This window comes from Panthera tigris, chromosome A3 (assembly GCF_018350195.1).
Source record: "Panthera tigris isolate Pti1 chromosome A3, P.tigris_Pti1_mat1.1, whole genome shotgun sequence".
NCBI lineage: Eukaryota > Metazoa > Chordata > Mammalia > Carnivora > Felidae > Panthera > Panthera tigris.
Window position 1 is genome coordinate 134508130 of NC_056662.1, and position 21244 is coordinate 134529373.

At 52.0% G+C, this 21244-nt stretch overlaps 1 protein-coding gene across 2 annotated transcripts in view; it reads right to left on the minus strand.

Moving 5' to 3' along the window:
• Positions 1 to 17780: 17780 nt before the first annotated feature.
• Positions 17781 to 21244, minus strand: part of RNF144A (ring finger protein 144A) — a 139077-nt gene continuing 135613 nt past the window's right edge. For both annotated transcript variants that reach the window (XM_042982557.1, XM_042982556.1), the window contains exon 12: positions 17781 to 18020. The gene's annotated coding sequence lies outside the window, so the exon portion shown is untranslated. The remainder of the gene's footprint in view (positions 18021 to 21244) is intronic.

The following is a 21244-nucleotide window of genomic DNA, read 5'->3' on the forward strand; positions in this document are numbered from 1 at the left end:
TTTTGCCAAGCTCACAAAATATAAAACCCAACCCCCCCCCCAACCAAGAGGCAAAAAGAAAAAGAAAAACGTAGCCCGCCAGCGCTTCCAAATCTTTATGTTTAATTTATATTTAATTTCATAGACATGAGCAAGCACAATGCAGAGGCCATTCAAAGACTAGCACCATGAACAGCAGCGATTATTCTGGAAATGCAAGAGTGACTGAACGGTGGACGGCCTACCAGTGCAATTCTCCATTTGAATGCGCTGAAAGGAAGCAATTTCTAGAATTTTTTGGTAAAATTAAAATTTAATTCTCGGCTTAAAACTCTTGTTGTGATAGGAATGGGCAAGACTGCAAGCTGTTTTCTGCTCACAAACTTTTCATTTAGGACCTTCTTAGACTGGACAGACGGTATCTTCTAGAACAAACTCCGTCTGCTCTGCTGGGCGATGCAGGTGGAAATATAAACCTCCCTGCATCTCATAAACGCATGCGTAGTGGACGTGTCAGAAGTAACACAAGAAGAGTTCTAATGATGATGGCATTGAAAGAAAAAGGTAGCTTTAGATGAAATTGCGAGACAATGCAAAATTTTTTATGCAAAATGCAAGAAAATGCAAAATGATTTTTTAAAGAATGGATAATGTGCACGTGAGAGATGCCTGTTCGGTGGATAAGTTAACAGCACCGATGCCCCACGTGGGTGCTAACCGCCTGTGTTCTCAGAAGAAAGCGACGGATGTTTCCAGAGCGTAAAGACCATTTCATGGGCTGAGCACCCTTGCCAGCCGGTACAACACTGGGACACAAGGTGAGGAAGAAGACAGTGGCTTGGCAGCTAGGAAGACGTTCACGGCAATACTCAGGGAAGAAAAAGATTCTCAAGGTAAATTTCAAGGTCTCCGTGATGCCGGGAGGGCTTTCTCGCCCCCCATCTGCCCTGGATATTCCCAACAGCCTTAGGGGACAGTCAAGGAAAGAAAGCAAAGCCCACCTTCAAGAAGAAAAGTCCCGAGGCGTGATATGAATTGTCTGAGACCACGCAGCTGGCCAGAAGCAGAAGAGGACCCCGGGTCTTCCACTTTCCCCTTCTAGCGTCCGGCTGGCAACAGGCCAACACCCTGAATCCCCGCCCAGAGCCTGGGCTGAGCGGCTGGGAGCGAGGAAGAGCTGGGATCACTCCTCTCCTGGGATCACTCTTCTCCTTACGCAAGAAGGATCTTTACTTGGGATAAGGGTCGCCTTTGCAGCCCAAACACCTCACTGCAAGACTGGTGAGCAAATGTTTTGGACCCATATTCTTAGTAGAGTGTGGCGGTTGATAAACGAAGAAGATAGTCCCCTTGTCATCCACGCACAGACTAGCGTCAGGTTAGATCCCGAGATGTGATACTGACCTCCGCAGTCACACACGTTGGTTTCCATTAACGGACCCCTGGATGGAGTCGGACTCTTGCCCGTACTTTACGGATGGAGCGCACACAAGGGACCTGCGGCTCAGAGAGGGACGTGAAGCGCCCAAGGTGTGACTGGTCTCAGTGAGGGGTAGAGACGGCGAGGGGGGGAGGTGATGTGTAGCCCAGAGGCCTTCCAAGCGTTAAACGTGACAGAAAACCCTTTGGAAGGGAGGTGGGCACCCTTGCCTCATTTTTGCTTTCCGCTCAGGCCCTGGGGGTTGGGGCGTGCCCCAGGTGGGGCCACACTGAGCACGAGGGAGCTGCACCGGGGGGACTGGCAGAACCGGGGCCACTTAGGGGGATGTGCCTCCGGAGCTCCTTCTCTTTGTACGATGAAGAAAGGAGCCTATGGGGGGAAATCACGGAGTAAGACAAACCCAGAACGTCACAGAAGGACTTCTGGGATGAAGGTGGATCTCTGTGTCACCTTGAAAGGGGACCTCTTTAAATGGGTGGGGCCACCTGGGATGCAGGAGGAAGTGTGGCAGGTGCACGAAGAGGTACCTGTCTGCCCCTCGTTTCCGGAGCCTGGGCTCCCCCCTGCCTGAGGTCTCTGTTGCTGGCAGTGATGACCGCCAGGCCCACGGTGGGGCAGTGGCCCCAGAGGCCTGGCCTCAAGCTCGGAGGGCAACGGGGGGCCCGCCCGGCTGCCCCAGATGCTAGCCTGTCCCCTCTGAAACTGACCACTTGCTTTCTCTTTTTTGCTGTCCTTTCTTATTTCGGTTTATCTCGCGCAGGATGCGGGGGTAGAAAGTATTCCAAGAGAAGCTGAAAGGAAGCTGGGTGGGTACAGGGTGGAAGGCCCGGAGGCAAACACAGAAATCCACCACTAACAGGCAAAACAAAAACACCCAAATAAAAAAACGAAGTAACAAAAGAATGCAAAGCACGGGCCCGCCTGAAACCCGATAAACGCAGTGCTCGAGTGCCACCTGCTGGCCGCGTCTCGGCACTGCATGCTGGCAGGCGGCTCCCCATCCAGGACCTTCCACTTTTCCAGCAAACCCCACAGATCTCAGGCTCCTCCCCTCCAATCCAGGCGCCTCAAAGTCTTTCTAAAGCGTGGGACTTAACTGTCACTTCCCAATCTAAAACCCTCCAGGGGTTCCCATTTCATACAGGGGCAATTTCCCCCAGAAGGGCATCAAAACCTGACCCTCCCTGTTCTTCCAGCCTGGCTCCTCCGGGCTCCTTGGGTGAAACCACCCACCTCTCTCTAGGCTCAGTTCAAGGCTCCCTGTCCTCCTCCCCGCCTTTCCCAGCCCGGCACTACTTTCGCCAGCTCCACGCAAGGTTCGTGCCCCTTCGCGCACCCATGGCCCCTGTAGGTTGTGAGGTTCCAGCGATACTGGTTTATCCCTCAGAACAAGGAGCGTGAAACATCAGAGGCTTCCAACCGCTGTCTGTTGAGTTAATATTTGCAAAGAAAATGCCGGTCCTTGGACCAGGCTCCAGTTCTGCTCCTCTTAGGCTAAGAATTGGGAGGGTTTCAAGCACCGGCTCTCTCACAGTACAGTGGTGACGAAGGTCCTGTGGTCCATCTCCTTAAGTTCTGCCCCGTGGACCTAGTGGATCCCTTCTTCCTGAGCCTTGTGAGCACGGCTGTCCCCAGGAGGATCACTAAGGCAACACGAGGCTCTGTCACCTCCCGCAAACGACCTAAGAGTGTCCCCCTCAACTATCAGTTCCCTTCTCACTTTCTTTCCTGGAGCAGAGCCCTGTCCTCCCCACTGCCAGCATTTTCTTGCTCATCAATCTTTCCTCCTATTTGCACCACTCAACACTCTCATCTCTGGGCAACAAGTCTAGCCTTGAAACAAGTGTTTTACAGGGGAAAACCCTCAGACGGGGCTCAAAGGATAAACCTGTCGCCAAGCCTGTTCTGCCGACCCAAGAGTCCCTTCGGAAGTCTAGAACCTAACAGCCAAACTGGTCGTCTTTCCACTTGGATGCTCAGTGCCACGGACGACTCCATGAATCTAAACTCATCAGTGCCCTGCTCGCTTCAAACATTCTCTGCCTCCCGAGTTCCCTGTGCCGAGCAGAGAGGCACTGCCATTCTCCAGATGCCCAGAAATCTGGGATTCCCCACCAGCACCTGGTCTCCCTTGCTCCCTACATCCCTCCCTCACCATGTGCTATTGATGCAACTTTCTCGATATGACCATGAAGAGTGCACGTCTCCCGGTGGCCAGTGCCCCTCATTTCAGGCCACCGGTGTCTGTGCTGGCCGAAAGCTCAGCCCTCCTACCTACGATGAGAGATGCAGTGACCAGAAACCCATGTGAGCCCCTGACTCTAGCCTGTCAGAAATCTAGTGCAATTCGACGGAAACTCCGATTCCAGAGACGGCGACGGCTCCAGGCCCCCCCGGATTTTCCTCTTGCCTCTTACGGGTTGATCGAGGGCTTCCCTCCATGCCAATCCAGACCCTGCAGTAGGTTTACGAGAGCGGACACACACTTCCATGCACACGCACACACACACACACACACACACACACACACACACACACACAGCTCTTTCCCCCCAAGCACTCTGGGAGGCTAATTAATGGCCGAGAAATGGGGGCATCGCCCCAACTCCCTCCGCCACCTCTTAGTACTCCCTCCTGCGTCTGCCCCCACACTTCTGGCAAGAACCGCAACTCCTCCCCAAGTCTCCGGGGATTGGGGGCGGCAAGCTGGTCCCAGCTTCTACCTTAAATGACCCCATCAAGGAAACTTTTCTGGAGTCTCCCCCACTTGTCACATCTCTGCTGCGTAATCCTCCCTCACTTGCACTGCCGGGGCCTCGAGCAGAATCCAGAGAGATTTGCCTCCGGTCTTTAAAAGGTGGGAACGGCCACGTCTTCTGACTTGCCAGCATTTACCACAAGTTACAGGGTTCTTTCTCCCTCCAGATTAGAAAGGTTTGTGCAAACAATTTAAAAAGCCTGATAAAGGTCGGAGCGCCTGGGTGGCTCAGTCGGTTGAGTGTCCGACTTCGGCTCCGGTCATATCTCACGGTTCATGAGTTCGAGCCCGGAGTTGGGCCCTGTGCTGACGGCTCAGAGCCTGGAGCCTGCTTCCGATTCTGTGTCTCCTTCTCTCTCTGCCCCTCCCCTGCTCGTGCTGTGTGTCACTCTCTCTCTCTCAAAAATAAACATTAAAAAAAAAAAAAAAAAGTCTGACAAAGGTTAAGAATTAGGGATTTACCAAATAAATAAGAAAAAAAATAAGGATTTAAAATCAGATTGAGAAGCTGAACTCAACCTGGCTCACTCAGTCAACCCCAGGGAAGGCAGGAGCAGACTTTGAGGCAGAAACCCGGAAGGCACTGCCTATCTCCAGGCCTTCCCAGCCTCCAGCCCGGGGTCAGCTCCCCAGATTCCAGGCCAGCCCTGCCTCCTTCCGGGGCGCTCCTCAGACCGGCCGCCGTCTCCTGGGCCTGCCTGCCCCTCACCCAGGGCACAGTCATTAGTGTCCGACCTGCCTCCCAGGGCTGCGTCCCAGAGCCCCTGTGTGGCCGGGAGCAGGAGTCAGAAGGGAAGAAAACCACACTTGGAAGCAGAATAAAGGCCAGAGGAGAGATGCCAACTGTTTGTTCAGTCCCAAGGGGCCGGTGTGGGAGTAGAAATAGGGAACGGGGCCAGAAGGCTGGGAGCCGAGCAGCTCAGGGCTGGAGAGAGGCAGGCGTGAACTCGGGGAGGAGGCTGAAGGGAGCCGATGCCTGGACCAGAGTGGGAGCGCAGAGGATCCTGTCTGCCTGCAGGCTGCGGGGGGCGAGGCTCGGAGAGGGCAAGGCACACCCGGAGCGGGGGGGGGGGGGGGGGGGAGGGGGGGGGGGGTCCTGACCAGGACTGACTGTAACCGGGCACCTGCATCAGGCTGAGGCCTAGCCGCCCGGCTGCTCGCACGAAGCTGCTGAAATGCGTGGACTTTCGTCCCTGCGATGACGTCATGCGCAAACCCACCCCTCTTCCACCTTTAGGATCCGTAGGGAGAACCTGCCTGTGTCTGGACTCTCACTCACTCACACACACACGCACATCCATACAGGCCCACGTGCGTGCACAAGCCTGTGTCTGCCGATGCGCACTCTCATACAGGCCCACACTCGTGCACAAGCACATATCCACACGTGTGCACTCTCATGCATGCACACGCGTGTGCAAAAGCCCGTGTCCACACACACACACTGATATAGGCACACACTCATGCACAAGCACATATCCACATATGTGCACTCTCATACGTGCACACGTGCGTGCACAAGCCCTGTCCGCATACACATACTCATACAGGTGCACATTCACACACAAGCACATATCCATATATGTGCACTCTCATGCATGCATATGCATGTGCCCAAGCCCGTGTCCACATATGCACACTCATACAGGCACACACTCGTGCACAAGCATGTATCCACACACATATGGGCACTCTCATGCATGCACACGCGCGTGCACAAGCCCGAGTCCGCACACGCACACTCATACAGGCACATGTAGTTGGGCACATGCACACGTGCACACTTCAGTCCCGCAACTTAAAAACAAAAAAGCTTTGGCCAGAAATCTTTTTGGTGCATCTTCCATGTCAGGGTGAGCCCCGTGCACAGGCCCTGACCACAGACAGGAGGCTACTTCTCAAAGCAGAGGCAGCTCTGGGGCCTCCCAGACCCGGACACACCCCCTGGAAAGCATGAGTCACCCTCCTGCTCTCGGCCACAGGCCCTGGCCTCCTGCCTCTGCTCTGCCTCCCACGGGCAGCAGGTCGGGGGCCCTGTCCAGGCTCCTTGGCTCCAGCGGGACAGGCCCTGGAGCAGAGGCCGCCCTGCACATGAGACTCCGGGGCCTTGATTGTCAGTGCCCGCAGCCCTGAGGAGGGCCCGTCAGAGGTTAGCTCCAGGGACAAGGAGCAAGCAGACGGGGCCTCTAGACATTTCTGAACCTACCTTGGGGACAGTGACCTTGGGAGTGTTCAGTTAGAAACGGATGCTAACCCAGGTCACATGAAGGTTGATGTTTTGACACATTGTTTAAGGCAGCTTTCTTTTCTTTTTAATGCTTCTTTTATTTTTGAGAAAGAGAGAGAGACAGAGACAGAGGGAGAGCAGGGGAGGGGCAGAGAGAGAGAGAGAGAGACAGAATCTGAAGCAGGCTCCAGGCTCTGAGCTGTCAGCACAGAACCCGACGCGGGGCTTGAACTCACGAACCCTAAGATCACGACCAGAGCTGAAGTCAGACGCTTAACCGACTGAGCCACCCAGGCGTTCCAAGGCAGCTTTCTTTTCTACCCCAAACTTTAAACTGGGACCCTGACATTTACCACATTATGGTGCAACCAGCAACCTCCAAGTCCACATTCATAGGAGACGCCACATCCTATGTCTCTCATGAGGTTCTCAAGGCCAATAAATAGACGGGTGACATATAAAAGCAGCACCTGTAACTGCATTAGCCCATCATGTCCCCAGGGCAGGAATTGACAACAAACTTCTCCCTACCCTCCTGCCTCCTTTTAATGGGGTGGAGCACAAGGTGACGTCTGCAGGACACCTGTGGCATATCACCAGTGCCCCGTGGAAGCCTGTCTGGGGAACGCTGGTCTGCAGGTCAAAGGCCAAAGTGTCGGCGCCACGACAGAGGTGACCGCTGTCCCGTCCTCCCCATCGCAGCTCCTCCCTGTTCTCTGCAGGTGCGCTGTGTTCCAGTCAAGCCAGACAACTTAGTTTCCTTGCAGGCTTTCCAGCGTCTGTGTTGACTGCGCTGCTGTTTCTGAGCGGGCTGCCCTCCTTGGATGCCGTGTGTCCAAACTGTACCCATCCCTCTAGGCTTAGCGCAAAGCCCCCTCCCAGCGAAGCTTCCCCAAACCTCCAGTCATGGCACCTACCCCCGCCCTCTGTTCTACAAAAGCCTTGCTCCCGTAGCTGCCCCAGGCTGTGAATACCTTCTGAGCAAACTCTGCCGTGTGTGGCCCTCCCTGATTCATCCCCCGGGCATCTCAGATCCCGAAGGGCTGGCAATTAAACAGGCCCGTGAAATAAATGACCTGTACCTCCGTCCTTCTTCGCATTCCTCAAAATAGAAACTCAGGCTTCCAGCTTCTGTTTCTCATCAACCCCCCATCTCCTAACCAGGTTAGAAAGAAATGCCCCACGTCCTGGAGGCCTGCGCTCTCATTTGAAGCTAAACTGATAGGGACTGAATCAAGAAGGGACCAGAGAGAGACGTGACTTTGGGTGAATCACTTTTTCCTTCTATGACTTCATGGGCTCATCGGCAAAGCTAGGGGATTAAGTCGCTGACCTTTAAAGTCTTTTGAACTTCAACCATCTGTAACTCCAAGGTTTGATAAAGTGAGTTATTTTAAATTTATAAATGAAGGGTTTTGAGCATGAAGTGGACAGCACAGAGGCTGTAACAAGTTTTTTTAAGAAATGTTTACTCATTTTGAGAGACAGAGAGCACACACACACACACAGGGAGAGAGAGGAGCAGAGAGAGACACAGAATTCCAAGCAGGCTCCACGCTGTCAGTGCAGAAACCAACAAGGGGCTCGATCTCATGAACCGTGTGATCATGACCTGAGACGAAACCAAGAGTCGGACACTTAACCGACTGAGCCCCCCAGGAGCCCCAGAGGTTGGAGTAGTTTTAATGCCACGGCGCTCCTTCATCCATCACTGTGATCCTTTTCACTCGTCTTGTAATTACCATCGACTTATAACTCTCTACGTGCCTGGAACTTTGCATACGTTTCCTTCCATCCCGACAATGACCTACAAAGCGGAATCACTGGTTTATGGAGCGCTGGGTTCAGGCCAAGGCACGTTTCCAGTATTGCACATGTGGCCACGCAAATCCCATCATCTCCAGTTCCGAAGCCTGTGGCCATCCCGCCCCTGGAGTAGGCAGGGGAAGTCCCATCATACCTCTCCCGGCATGGCTTCCACAGGAGGCCCTGAGAGTGTAATGAATGAAAAAAATCCGTGTTCCTGCAGCATCACAGCACACGGACTGTTTGGGAGGAGGCCTGGCCCAAAGGGGCAAGCAGCCTCATCCCCGTGGATGGGTCCCTAGAAAAGCACTCTGCATTAGAGGTGGCTGGGGCTGGGCATGTGGGGAGGGGAAAAGCCCGCAGAGGGCAGGGAGGAAGACAAAGGCGACTGTGTGCAGGGAGGGGGCCACCCCCAAGGAGCAGCAGAGCTGGAAGACAAGCTCACATCACGCCACACACAGCTGACCCCAGATGGGACTGCAGTGTTTTAAGATCTAAAGGGCAAGCCACACAGGAATAGAAAAGAGGTCAGGGGCAGGAGTTACCGAGAAGTGCGTCTTTTTCTAAGAACATGCTTTCATCTCCAAGATATGAAACATGAAATTATTTCCCTGGATATTTTTAAACGCCAGATTCTTATACGCTTGGGAAATTTTACACTTTTTTCATGACTGAAAGTGGATGGTCTATTTTAGTTTTCTAAGTGCAGTTGCTTATCACGATCTCCAGGGGGAGCTTGCAGCAGTTTTACCCGCCCCCCTGCCCCTCAGGCTCCATCTCTAGAAATTAGGAACCATTCGGTCTGGGTCTACATTTGGGAAAAGGTCCAGGTAATTCCAACGTACAATCCAGCTTAAGTACCACTGCGTCAGGTGACTGTAAATTATCAATGATCACAAGATTCATCTATTCATACTTTAAAAACATGGTTCAGTGATTACTCAGAGCCTAGCATTTTATTAGGGGACAAGCCAAGGCAAATACAACCTTAGCCCCTACTTCAGGGAGCTCACAGGCTGCTGGTGATGGAGACCTGCTAACGCTAACCATGGGCTGCCTGTCAGTGCCGGGCCACACCCTTCCCCTTCCCTCCAGCAAGTGATGGCAGAGTTAGTCCCACTGACATTCTGTCGAAGGAAGGAAGGAAGGAAAGAAGGAAGGAAGGAAGGAAGGAAGGAAGGAAGGAAGGAAGGAAGAAGGAAGGAAGAAGGAAGGAAGGAAGAAGGAAGGAAGGAAGGAAGGAAGAAGGAAGGAAGGAAGGAAGGAAGGAAGGAAGGAAGGAAGGAAGGAAGGAAGAAGGAAATGAGGAAGAAAGAAAAGAAGGAAGTGAGGAAGGAAAGAAGGAAGGAGGGAGGGTAAGAATAAGGGAAGGAAGGAAGGAAAGAAGGAAAGGAAGGAAGGAAAAGGAAAAAGGAAGGAGGGAAGGAAGGAAGGAAAGAGGAAGGAAGGAAAAGAAGGGAAGAAAGAAAGAAAGAAAGAAAGAAAGAAAAGAAGGAAGGAACGAAGAAAGGGACAGAGGAAGGAAGGAAGAAGGCAAGGAGGGAAGGAAGGATAAAGGTAACACACGTTTGAGGGTAACCTTAATAATTCATATTACTCTATCTTTAGAGAGAACTTTTCATGACCTTTCCAGATTAAACACAGCCCTAAAAAAAGAGAGTAGTGAAAAAATGTTCCACATCATATGTCAGGGGGGAATTTAAATTAAAACAACGAGATGCCATTACGTAAATATCAGAATGGCCAAAACCCAGAACACTGACCACATCTAATGTGCTGAGAATGTGGGCGAGCGGGAATACTCTCATCGCTGGTAAAGAAGAGAAAGTGGTGCGGTCACTGTGGATGACAGTTTGGCGGTCTCTTACAAACCCAAATGTACTCCTGCTATGTGATCCAGCACATGCACTCCTGGGTATTTAAACAAAGGAGCAGAGTGGCACCTGGGTGGCTCGGGTGGCTGAGCATCTGACTTTGGCTCAGGTCCTGATCTCCCCGTTCGTGAGCTCGAGCCCCGTCTCAGGCTCTCCACTGTCTGCACAGAGCCTGTTTCGGATCCTCTGTCCCCCCTCTCTCTCCGCCCCCCCCAAAAGTAAATAAACATTTAAAAAAAGAAACAAAGGAGTTGAAAACTCACGTCCACACAAAAACCTGCACACAGGTATGTGTGGCAGCTTTATTCATAACCGGCAAAAGCAAACAAGATGTCCTTCAGTAGGTAGGCGGGTAAATAAACTGTAGGACGTCCAGATAACGGAATATTACTCAGCTAAAAAGCAATGTGCCATCAAGCCAGAAAATGACATAGAGGAAACTGAAGTGCATACCACTGAGTGAGAGAAGCCGATCTGAAGAGGCTCCACGCTGTATGATTCCAGCTACATGACATTCTGGAAAAGGCAAATCTAGGGGCGCCTGGTTGGCTCAGTCGGTTAAGTGTCCGACTTCAGCTCACGTCACAATCTCACGGTTCGTGAGTTTGAGCCCCGCATTGGGCTCTGTGCTGACAGCTCAGAGCCAGGAGCCTACTTGGGATTCTGTGCCTCCCTCTCTCTCTCTGCCCCTCTCCTGCTCGTGCTCTGTCTCTCTCTCTCTCAAAAATAAATAAACATTAAAAAAATTAAAAACAAAAAAGGCAAATCTACGGAGACAGTATGAAGATCAGTTGTCCCCAGGAGTTGGGGGAAGGAGGAATGAACAGGCGGAGCACAGAGGACTTTCAGGGTAGTGAAAATACTCTGTGATTTTCTAACGATGGATACATGGCATTATACATTTGCCCAAACCCACAGAAGGTCCAACACCAACAGTGGACCCTAGGGTAAACTATGGGTGCTGGCTGATTACTATATGTGAATGCAGATCCCTCAGTGGTAACAAGTGTCCCCCACTCAGGTGTGGGGTGTGGATGCCGGGGGGAGGCTGTGCAGCGTGGGGTCGGAGGGCATATGGAATGTCTGTACCTTCTCTCAATTTTTCTAGGAACTTAAATGACTTTAAAAAATTCAATCTTTTTTAAAGTTTATTTATTTTGAGAGAGAGTGAGCATGTGCATGTATAAGTGGAGGAGGGTCAGAGAGAGAGACAGAGGGAGAGAGAGAGAATCCCAAGTAGGCTCCATGCTGTCAGCACAGAGCCCAACTCGGGGCTCAAACTCATGAACCGGGGCTCAAACTCATGAAAGATCATGACCTGAGCCAAAAATCAAGAGTTGGATGCTTGACAGACTGAGTGATCCAGGCGCCCCTAAAAAATTAAATCTTAGCAATTTTAAAGGACAGTAGATCCAGAGGGATTGTCTGTTATAGGTGGCTTTCATACTGATGAGAATGAGTTCTGGGAAAGACGGCTAATTCTTCTTGCCTTAAGCCACATATGGTCCAAACGACACAAGTGGACAAAGCCAACTGGGACGGTGAAGCACTGTCAGGACAAGGAGCTTTGTTCTCTTTGCCTCCCTGTAGGTGGATCCAAGGGCAAGCGTTTCCATCTGGAGGCAGCGTTGTTAGCGCACCGGGGTCTCGCCACGTCCGGGCAGTGGGACGGCAGCTCCGTGGCCCACACGTTGGTAATGGTGGAGTCATGTCAGCCTGTCATCATCTGAACCCGTCTTTGGAAACCCAGAGCTAAGCCAGGAAGGTTGGCAGCCTGGCAGATCGGCCAAGGTCAGGCTGGCTTCCAGGGGCCAGAGGTGACAGCCTGGGCTGGTTCCCTAAAGCATACGTGGAGGAAGTCCTTGGACGGGAGTCACGGCTCTTTTGGGAAAGGAGTTCAAGCCAGAAAAGCAGAGTTTTGTGGTCAAGTATGGAAAGGGGTGAGCAGAGGTCTGGCCGCAGGAATAAAAGTGAAGTGAGGAGCCCCCTACCCTGTAACACTCAGGGCTCCACAAAAACCAAGCACATCATGGGGGGACTCTTCCAGTGTCCAGGGAGGGGGAGCGGCGAGGGGGCAAACCCGGAGATGCATCTGGGATATTCTCCACCCGTCCACAGGCCCGGCACGAGGTGGCCTGACCACTGCTTCAAGTGTCAAGTCCTGAGAGGTGAGACTTTGGGATCACCCCATGCCACTTTCTCACGATGCCACCTTCTACAATTTTGCTTATGGTTTCTGGCTCGGTTTCTCATCAGCGAAAGCCCAGCACCCGGGATCGAGGAAATGACGAGTCACAGGGAGGGGAAATGGCTGCGCGGGACACGCACCACCGAGGTGGCCCTTGATGGCTGCTTGCTCCCGGCGCTGGTGACAGTGGTTGTCCCAGCGAGTGCGGGCGCGGGCAGGGAGCCTGTCGTGACTGTATTCCTGGCAGAGGAGAGCCAGCTGGGAGCCGGGATGTGAGAGAGAGGAAGGGAGAGAGAAAGAAAGAGGCCGCAGGGACGTGGCAGGGCTCGGTCACAGCCCTCTTTTGCACGGGGTGGCCTGTCACTGGGGCCACTTGCAGCCCAGTGGCAGAGCAGATAAAGCACTTCATTTTCACGGCGTTACACTGTGATGATTATGGCCCCCTAGACACGCTGCTGAAGCCACCCTCCCCACGGCTTTGGCAGGAGACGGGCTTCTCCGTTAACCCTGGCAGGTGGGGAACTGCCCCCAGCCGCGCCCTGGGGAGGGCGGGGGTCTCCGGAGAGCAAGGAGGCCAAGCCCGGATCCTCCCCAGGCGCACGCGGCCCCCGTGGGCTGGCTCCAGCCACGAGGTCTCTAACAGGAGCGCTGTCTGAGCAGAGCTTTGGAAAAAGAACCGTGTGCTGTGTTCAGAAACCGGTTCCGCGCTCAGCAAGGGCAAGTCTGCGCCGTTCACCGGTCAGTTCCTCAGCGGTGCTTGCGGATAAGTGTGCAGGCCTGCACGCGGCTTCCCATCCGACCCGCTGCTCCCTCTCCCTGCGGACCTCCTGGAGCTCCCGTAAGTCCCACAGCGCTTCCCCCGTTCAGGTCCCAAGGTACAAAGGATCCTTGGAAATGAACTGACCCTTTTTCAATTATCCCCCCCTCTTTTTTTCTGTCCGGGGAACATCTTTCAAGACCCAATTTAAACACTGGCTCCCCTGGGACCCCCCGCCCCACCCCATACTTAGAAGCTGTTGTATCGCAGCCCCGGGGCGTGAACACATCTGCATCAGTCTGCACCTGCCCCTCTCACGGCCAGTGCCCATCGATCCCAAATGCTGGCTCACAACCTTGTCTCTATCTTGTAGACTAGCTTCCCTATTGAGAAACCACCCCCCAAAATCTGCATACAGATCCCTGGCACGGGGCCTGGCACACACTGAATGCTCAGTAAATGTTTGATAAGCTGAATGGGAGAGATGCTGTGAACAGGAAGGCGTTAATTTTTGCAGGAACGCACGTGCTGGGGAGGAAGGTGCTTCCTCAAAGCCGCGTGATGGTCTATCAACACCGCGCCTATCTGTAGGCCGCCTGTGTCTGCCGGGACCCCGCGGAATGGGCCTCCTCACAGCCCAAGGCCAAGGAAGCCTGGCTGATTTGCAGTAACTCCATACAGGTGAGCCTTGGGAAAGCCGGTGCTACAGGCCTGGGACAGCACCCTGCAAGCCTGGGGGGGGTGGGGCTGGGGGGCTGGCTGCATCCCGCAGGCACCTCCGATCAGAAGCTGGGCTTTGGCCGACCGGTAATTATCCTCCCGATGACTGCTTATGTCATGCTACTGCACAACTTCCCTGATTACATTCAGGAGCACAGAGTACAGCCGTGTCGTCAGTATTAACATGGACTTTCATCCCCACTGCCCGGCCAAAACAGCATGCTATAGATCGGCCATATGCACCAGGGCCTTCAGAATGCTTTTAGCGTCCGCCGAACCATTTATCATCCTTCCGGGAAACTCCCGAGGAAATGATTAGCCGGCAAGGACCGCAGAGTTCCTGCAGGATCGTCTATACGACAAAAGTGTGGGGGAAGAAGCTGTATTTACACAGGATTTCTAGTAAAGTAAGAAATCAATTGCAATGTCCCTTTTAATTCAACGTGATAAGCAATTATATTAACAAAGGGTTTCTCACAACGGCAACACATCCTCAACCCACACAGTTAACCTTCAACCACACCGGCCATCTACCCTCAGCAAACCCGGGGGAGGCTAGGATTTGAGAGCACGCACTGTGACAAAGCCGTCCCGTGTGCACACGGGAGCACTAGCTTGGGCGCCCCCTGCAACATCATTCACAGAGTCAAGAAACTTGGAAACTACTTACATGTCCATCAGAACAGCCTGACATGGTAACTGGAGGATATCAAGCAGAGATTTTTCAAACGTTTTTTGGCCACTAAGCACAAGAGGAAACACATTTTCCACTGTGGACCTGCTGTGACTGACGATACATTCCCAAGAAGCCTCAGTAATACGCCCTGTCTCCAGGGCTCTCTTCCCTTTGAACGTGGGACAGCCTTTGTGACTGGCTCCACCAAGAGCCTGTAGCAGAAGTGACGCCATGCGACTTCTGCAGCTGAGTGGGAAACATGCCATCGCTTGAGCCTTGTTTGCTTGGAGCTCGGCAGCCATGCTGGGAGGAAGCCCAAAGTGGCCCAGGCGGAGAGACCACCTGGTGGATGTTCTAGCCGAGAGCCAGCTGAGGCCCCGGAGGGCACCTGTCATGAGACGTGAATGAAGATGCTTCCTGATGCTTCCCAGGGGCCAAGCCTCCCCACCTTTGATTCGTCCCAGCTGGGCCCCCAGACGTCACGGAGAAGAGAGGAGCTATCTCATGGGTCCTGCCCCCAAATTCCTGCTCTGCGGGACCACGAGCAGAATACGATGGTTGCCCTGAGAAGGTTTGTCAGTGACCATTGTAACTGCATCACCAGCGTGCATGTATACGTGTAGGCAACAGAAATAAAAGTTTTACAAAACAATACTTTCCTTTTTAAAAAATCAAGCTATACTATAGGAAAAACCTAATGAGAATTAACCTCTTCCTCCCTGTCATTCTCTGGTCTCTCAGTCACATTTCATTCCAAGAAATTCTAAAGATACAGGACTTCCTTCCTTCCCTCCAGAGTTGTTTATTTGTTCCGGGCCCTCTGCTCTATTCTGAGGTCTCAGAAGTGAGAAAGACACAGCTGTTCCTGGCACAGGGCTTATGACCCAGAGAGGAGGAGATGCACTGAATGACTTTGAACAGGCTTAACTGTTAGACTCGAAGGCATAGAGGTTTCTAAGAGCCTAGGAAAATATGTCACTACCATCACCACCAATGAATCACTGGCTGTACACAAACTTTTGTTTAGAACTATAAAGTTTAATTTATAGTTCTCTAAATGTCTCCAAGAGTAACATTTCAACTAGTCAACTATAACTCAACTCCTATAGTTGTGCATTAAGATTACGTGTGATGGGGTCTGTGGCTGCCTCCTGGACCCTCAGTACAATGGGAGGTGGGGTTACCGGTGGGCAGGCAGGCAGGTGGGCAGGTAGGCCCGCATGAACACAGATCTAGTAAGGCTCTGGAGGTGGGTCGTGCCAGAGAGGCTCTCGAATAGTACACAGAATCCACTGGCTTTTATGTCAGGGAAGGTTCCCAAACCCCTGGAAACTGGCACCATGTCACTGAGCCACTTAATGTAACGGATTTCCTCTCTGTAAAAGGTGTTGGCATGGGATGGTGGTGGGGGGGGGGATGCCGGGGAAGGCAGAATTACACCTGCTCGCAGGAACTTGCTCGTTCACCCTGGGGATGGGCCAGGGCTCCGCCCTCCTGAATACACAGAAGAGTCAGCTCTGTGGCAAGACAGATGGACAGAAGCTCTGTGAGTAACGCTCAAGGGGCTGAGGGCAGAGAACGGGGGTGGGGAGCTGACTCTGGGAGGTGGCCTTCCCTCTCGGTCTCACTCCCAGCACAGTCTGGGTTGGAGGAGCGGGAAGAATGTTCCACGCACTGTGGCGTAAACCTGGGAGGGCCAATTTATGTCTCTGTGCCTCACCTTTCTCACCTGGGGAATAAGTGTCTTCCTCGAGGTGTTGTTCATGCATAAAAAGCATTTAGAACAGTGCCTGGCGTGGTGTAAGCGCTTAACAAACCTCAGCTTTGTTATATCATCTCCATTCACAGATAGGACAGCAGTTACTTAGCACATTCAGCGTGTGCCAGGCGTTGGGTTACTCTGCTCGGCACAGGGCAGGAGTGCCAGACCTCACGCCAACACACCGTTATCCCTGATGAGCCTTCGACTTAATTTCAAAAAGCCACCCATCCCTTAGGACATTCTTCCTGCTGCTTCCAGAAAATTATCACATATTCAGAGAAACGTGAGACAAACGTGGAGTATGAATCGGACATTTCGAGCGGCGTCCTGACCTCGTGTGGGTCTTTGTATAAACAGGAACATGAGGTTGCTCCCGCCCTCCAAAGCTCATAATCCATTTCCAAATAGTGACAGGCGTCTTTGCAATCTGGTGTGAACACGGCAGGATTTCTCGGCAGTGAGACACTCAGCGGACTTGGCAGAGGGGAGGCTGAAAAAGGGTTCCTAGAGGAGCTGCTGAGAGCCGGTCTTGAAGGCTGAGCAGACCTTCCCGGGGGGATGAAGACAGGGGACTCATCACTGGCAAAGGGACCGGCCAGGGGAGGGCCCGTGGAGTGACGGAGCTCAGTGTCCCTTAGGGACCGCCACGTGTCCAGTGCAGCTGGAGGGGATCAAGGCATCCAGCAGGACCACATCGCCTCCGAGGCCCTGGATAGAACCTGGCCTCTTCCAGCTTCTGGGGCTGCTGGCCACCCTGGTGCTCCCTGGCTTGTGACGACAGAACTCCAGTCTCCACCTCTGTTTTCATGTGGTATTGTGTGTGTGTGTGTGTGTGTGTGTGTGTGTGTGTGTGTGTCTAAGTTTCCTCATTTTATAAAGACACAGTCATGCTGTATCAGGGCCATCCCTAATCCAGAATGACCCCATCTTAATTTGATTACATCTGCAACAAGTCTATTTCTTTTTTTTTTTTTTAAGTTTATTTTGAGACAGAGAGAGAGAGCATATGCGCACACAAGTGGGGGAGGGGCAGAGAGAGAAGGAGAGAATCCCAAGCAGGCTCCGCACTGTCAGCACAGAGCCCGACGAGGGGCTCGAACTCACGAACTGTGAGATCATGACCTGCGCCAAAACCAAGAGTCAGACACTTAACCAACTGAGCCACCCAGGCGCCCCCTGCAACAACCCTATTTCTAAATAAGGTCACTGGTAGCATGGGTTAGGATTTTCACATTTCCTTTTTGGGGACATAATTCAATCCACGCAGGTTCAGACACTATTTGGAAGCTATTTCCCTCACCTGGTCTTCATTCAAAAAGCTCCCTTTTTAGACTTCTTGTGGTGGTCATTTTGCAACATATGTAAATATTAAATCACTATGTTGCACACCTGAAATTCATATAATGTTATATGTCAATAATAGCTCAATCAAAAAAAAAAAAAAAAGCTCCCTGTTACTGCCCATGCAGTGGTCTTCATCACTCCATTCTTCTGGAAGTCTCCTAAAGTACCCAAACCCAGTCCCTTTGACACCATTATTAAGTGACATTATTTTAGCACTTCCAGGCACAGGAAAAAGACAACTCAGAACCTTGAGGAGAAGACCCAGAACTGTTGAGAACGAAGCTGTTTCTGTCACTCAAGGCACAAATTCTAAAATATTTCAGGGAGTTCATCTCCAGGATGGTAAGAAACTTCTATCAGACCAGCGAGAACTGTGTCTTCACCACTGTGTGGATCGATCACTTTCGGCAGAAGTTTCCTGGGGACAAGCGGGGGTCTGATTTCTCATCCACCTGAACACGAATCCCCTGCCCTCATCCCTCCGAGATCTGGAAAGAGGAGCAAGAGAAAACTTGCTGACAATCTGTAATTATTTACAAGGGCTAGAGACTCTGACAGTGACAGAACAGGACAGAGAGAGACAGAGACGAAGGGAGACGGGCGCAGAGACACACGGATGTACGGAATGAGAGAAAAGTAGCAAGTGACAGAGAAAGAGAAAGAAAGAAACAGAAGCAGATGGGAGAGAGTACTGGAAAGAAAAGAGAGTACAGGAGGTACTCAGGAGGGTACACAGGTATCACTGGAACGACGTCATGAAGGGAAAAGAAAACCCGGGTAGAAAAAAGTCCTGCCAAGTAGTATGGCGGGGCCCAAGCATGCTTTCAAACTAGGACTCATTTGTTGCTGTCAGTGTGGCACGACCCTGCTATCCATCCATTGTGACCCGCCAGCCCCCGCCAGGGCTCCTGGGGGCTGAGGCAGACCTCCCCGTGGGCCCTGGGCCCGTGCACAGCAGACACGGGCAGTGGGTGGGGGGCTCCAGGTGCGCTGGGCTGCGCCCAACAGCGGTCCCCACAGCCCCTCGCCCGCCACATCCAGCTGGGCCAGCCCCACACGAAATCGGGGGCTGTGGGGCCGACTGAACTGGACTGCTTTCCCCGCGGGCTACTACTGACCCAGGGCAGACGGACCCACCCCCCAGCTCCCAGGTTCCTCAGCTGGAAGACGGAGCGGTAACTACCTCCCAGGGTCGCTGTCGGGATGAGGTGCTGGCGTGTGCAGAGCACGGGCCCAGGGGCTGCAGCGTGGGAAATGCTGGTTAACCTCCACTTTCCCATCCGTAGTGACTTCAGTGTCCCTATTGGTGACAGGCCTCTGCCAGCCCCTGGGGTCCCAAAGTCTCCACGCCCACCTTAAGTTTCATCAGCGGGAGGCTGCTGTGATGTCACCACTCCACGATGCTGCCCTCCGGGAGCTGGCTATACCTTCTCATTGTCCCTTCCTCTAGTCCCTCACAGCTGGCGGCCGGGACACTCACTACACCTCTATCCCTGTGGTGCCTGCGGGCACTCTGAGTCTGGCTTTTCTTGTCTGCCTGGCAACCTCCAGCCCAGGCTGCCATTTTGGAATGCCCCCTCTCCAGTCTTGATGGCCTCAACCTTGACTAACATGTCAACACTCGGAATCATCACGATCTCTCTCATTTCTTATCCTTGTTTGTTGTTTCTGATGGTAACACCACCCTCCAGGCCTCCTTTCCCCCATAGTGTCTGAAGCCTGTCATCAGAACCCACCATCATTTTCATGACTAAATTTCTCTTTGGCATCACCTAAATTATTTACCTTTCCTGTTTTAGTTTCCTTGTCTTTCTGTAAAAATTATGGTAAGAACACTTAACAGGACATCTACCCGCTTAACAAATTTCTGCATGTGCGTTACGTTTTTCTGGACCCTTCGTGTGCTGTCGTCCAACAGGTCTCTCGAGCTTGTTCATCCTGCCTGGCTGAAATTTGATGCCTGTTAGTTAGTAAACCCCCTTCCTCCTTCCCCTTAGGCCCCAGCAACCACTACTCCACCCTTCCAGGCTGTGAATTTGACTACGACAGATACCTCGTACGAGTGGAATCAGACCGTGTTCATTTTCTGTGGCTGGCTTATTTCAACAAGCGTAATGTCCTCAAGGTCCCTCCATGTCGTCACAGGTGGCAGGACTGCCATGTTTAAGGCTGATTGGTGTGTTTAGACCATTGTATGTATTTACCTGTTCTCCATTCCCCTGCAGGTGCACACTTGGGTTGTATCCATATCCTGAGTATTGTGAAGAACTCTGCCATGAACACCGAAGTGTTCATGTCTCACGGAGATCCCAATCTCAACTCTTTGGGATAAACTTCCGGAAGGGGGTTTGCTGGATCTTATGGTAGTTCTAGTTTTCATTCTTTGAGGAACCTCCCTCCTATTTTCCACAGTGGCTGCTCCGTTTCACGTTCCCACCAACAGGGCTTGAGGGTTCTGTCTTCTCCATGGTCTTGTTAATGCTCGTTGTCTTGTTTTTGTTTCTTTGTTTGTTTTGATAACAGCCATCCCGACAGGCGTAAGGTGATATCTCCTTGCAGTTTTGATGTGTATTTTCCTGATGATTAGCGACGTTGAGCATTTTTTCACTTACCTGTTGGTCCTTAGGTTTAAAATGTGGGGTAAGAGCATCTGGGTGATTCAGTCAGTAGAGCATAAGACTCTTAATCTCTGGGTCGTGAGTTTGAGCCCCACACTGGATGTAGAGATATGGAGTTTACTTAAAAAATAAAATAAAATGTGGGGTAAACGATCGAGCTCTCAGGGATGGCACAGAAATTAGACATATGGACACTACTGATTTATCCCTGACTCCCCACACCCATCCTGCTATTGAGGGACCTGCTCTCCTGGCCCTGTTGGTTCTCAGTGGTCAAACGAGAGTAGCCATTCGATGACTGTCCAGGCCCCCGGCTTCAGTCGATTCAGCCTGAGGAAGGCACTTGATCAACTCCTTCCAACTAGAGTTCTTCCCCAGGAATTGGCATTTGGAACTGAGGAATGCCCACATCAACTTAAGTCCTCTTTGAAGAGTGAATGTAAGCAGTTGTTGCCAGGAAATTGATGTGTGAGGAACCGATAAAGCTAGCCTTCAGGAAGGAGGAGAGGTCAATGCAAGAAGATGGAGAGAAGACTGAGTTCACTACAAAGACCACAGCTTTTTTCCATCCCAATAGGAGATTTCCTGTACACCTGCCTGTATCCTTGTCATGAATCCATCTGCCTTCTTCTTGCATGCTTAAAATAGCTTGATGTGATCCCTGTAGCCCAAAGAGCCTGAACTAATACACCATGAACAGGGGGCACTGTTTTCTAAGAGGGCTGCCCCTGGGAACCAATTCTGTTCCCCCATGATTAGGTGAGTGCCTTTGGACCGAATACTTCATTTCTAAGTCTCCTGTGCTCAATTACAAGGTAGAAATGAGACCACCAAAGTCACAGTGTTGTTGAGAGTTTTAAAGAAGAAAAGGCGCCTTCTAAAACACTAAGCGCCATGTTGGGAACAGGTTAACCCCCCAGGGAATGTTAGCTTCTCTACCATTATTGTTGTTACAGCCAAGCAAAGTCACGGACGTGTAACAAGCATGTTAAACGCAATAGCTGTTTATATTTACCACAAGCTGGCGTCCGTGACTCTGCTCTCATACAATCTTTTCTTTGGGATCACCAACGCTCTCCTTATGGCTCTAAATA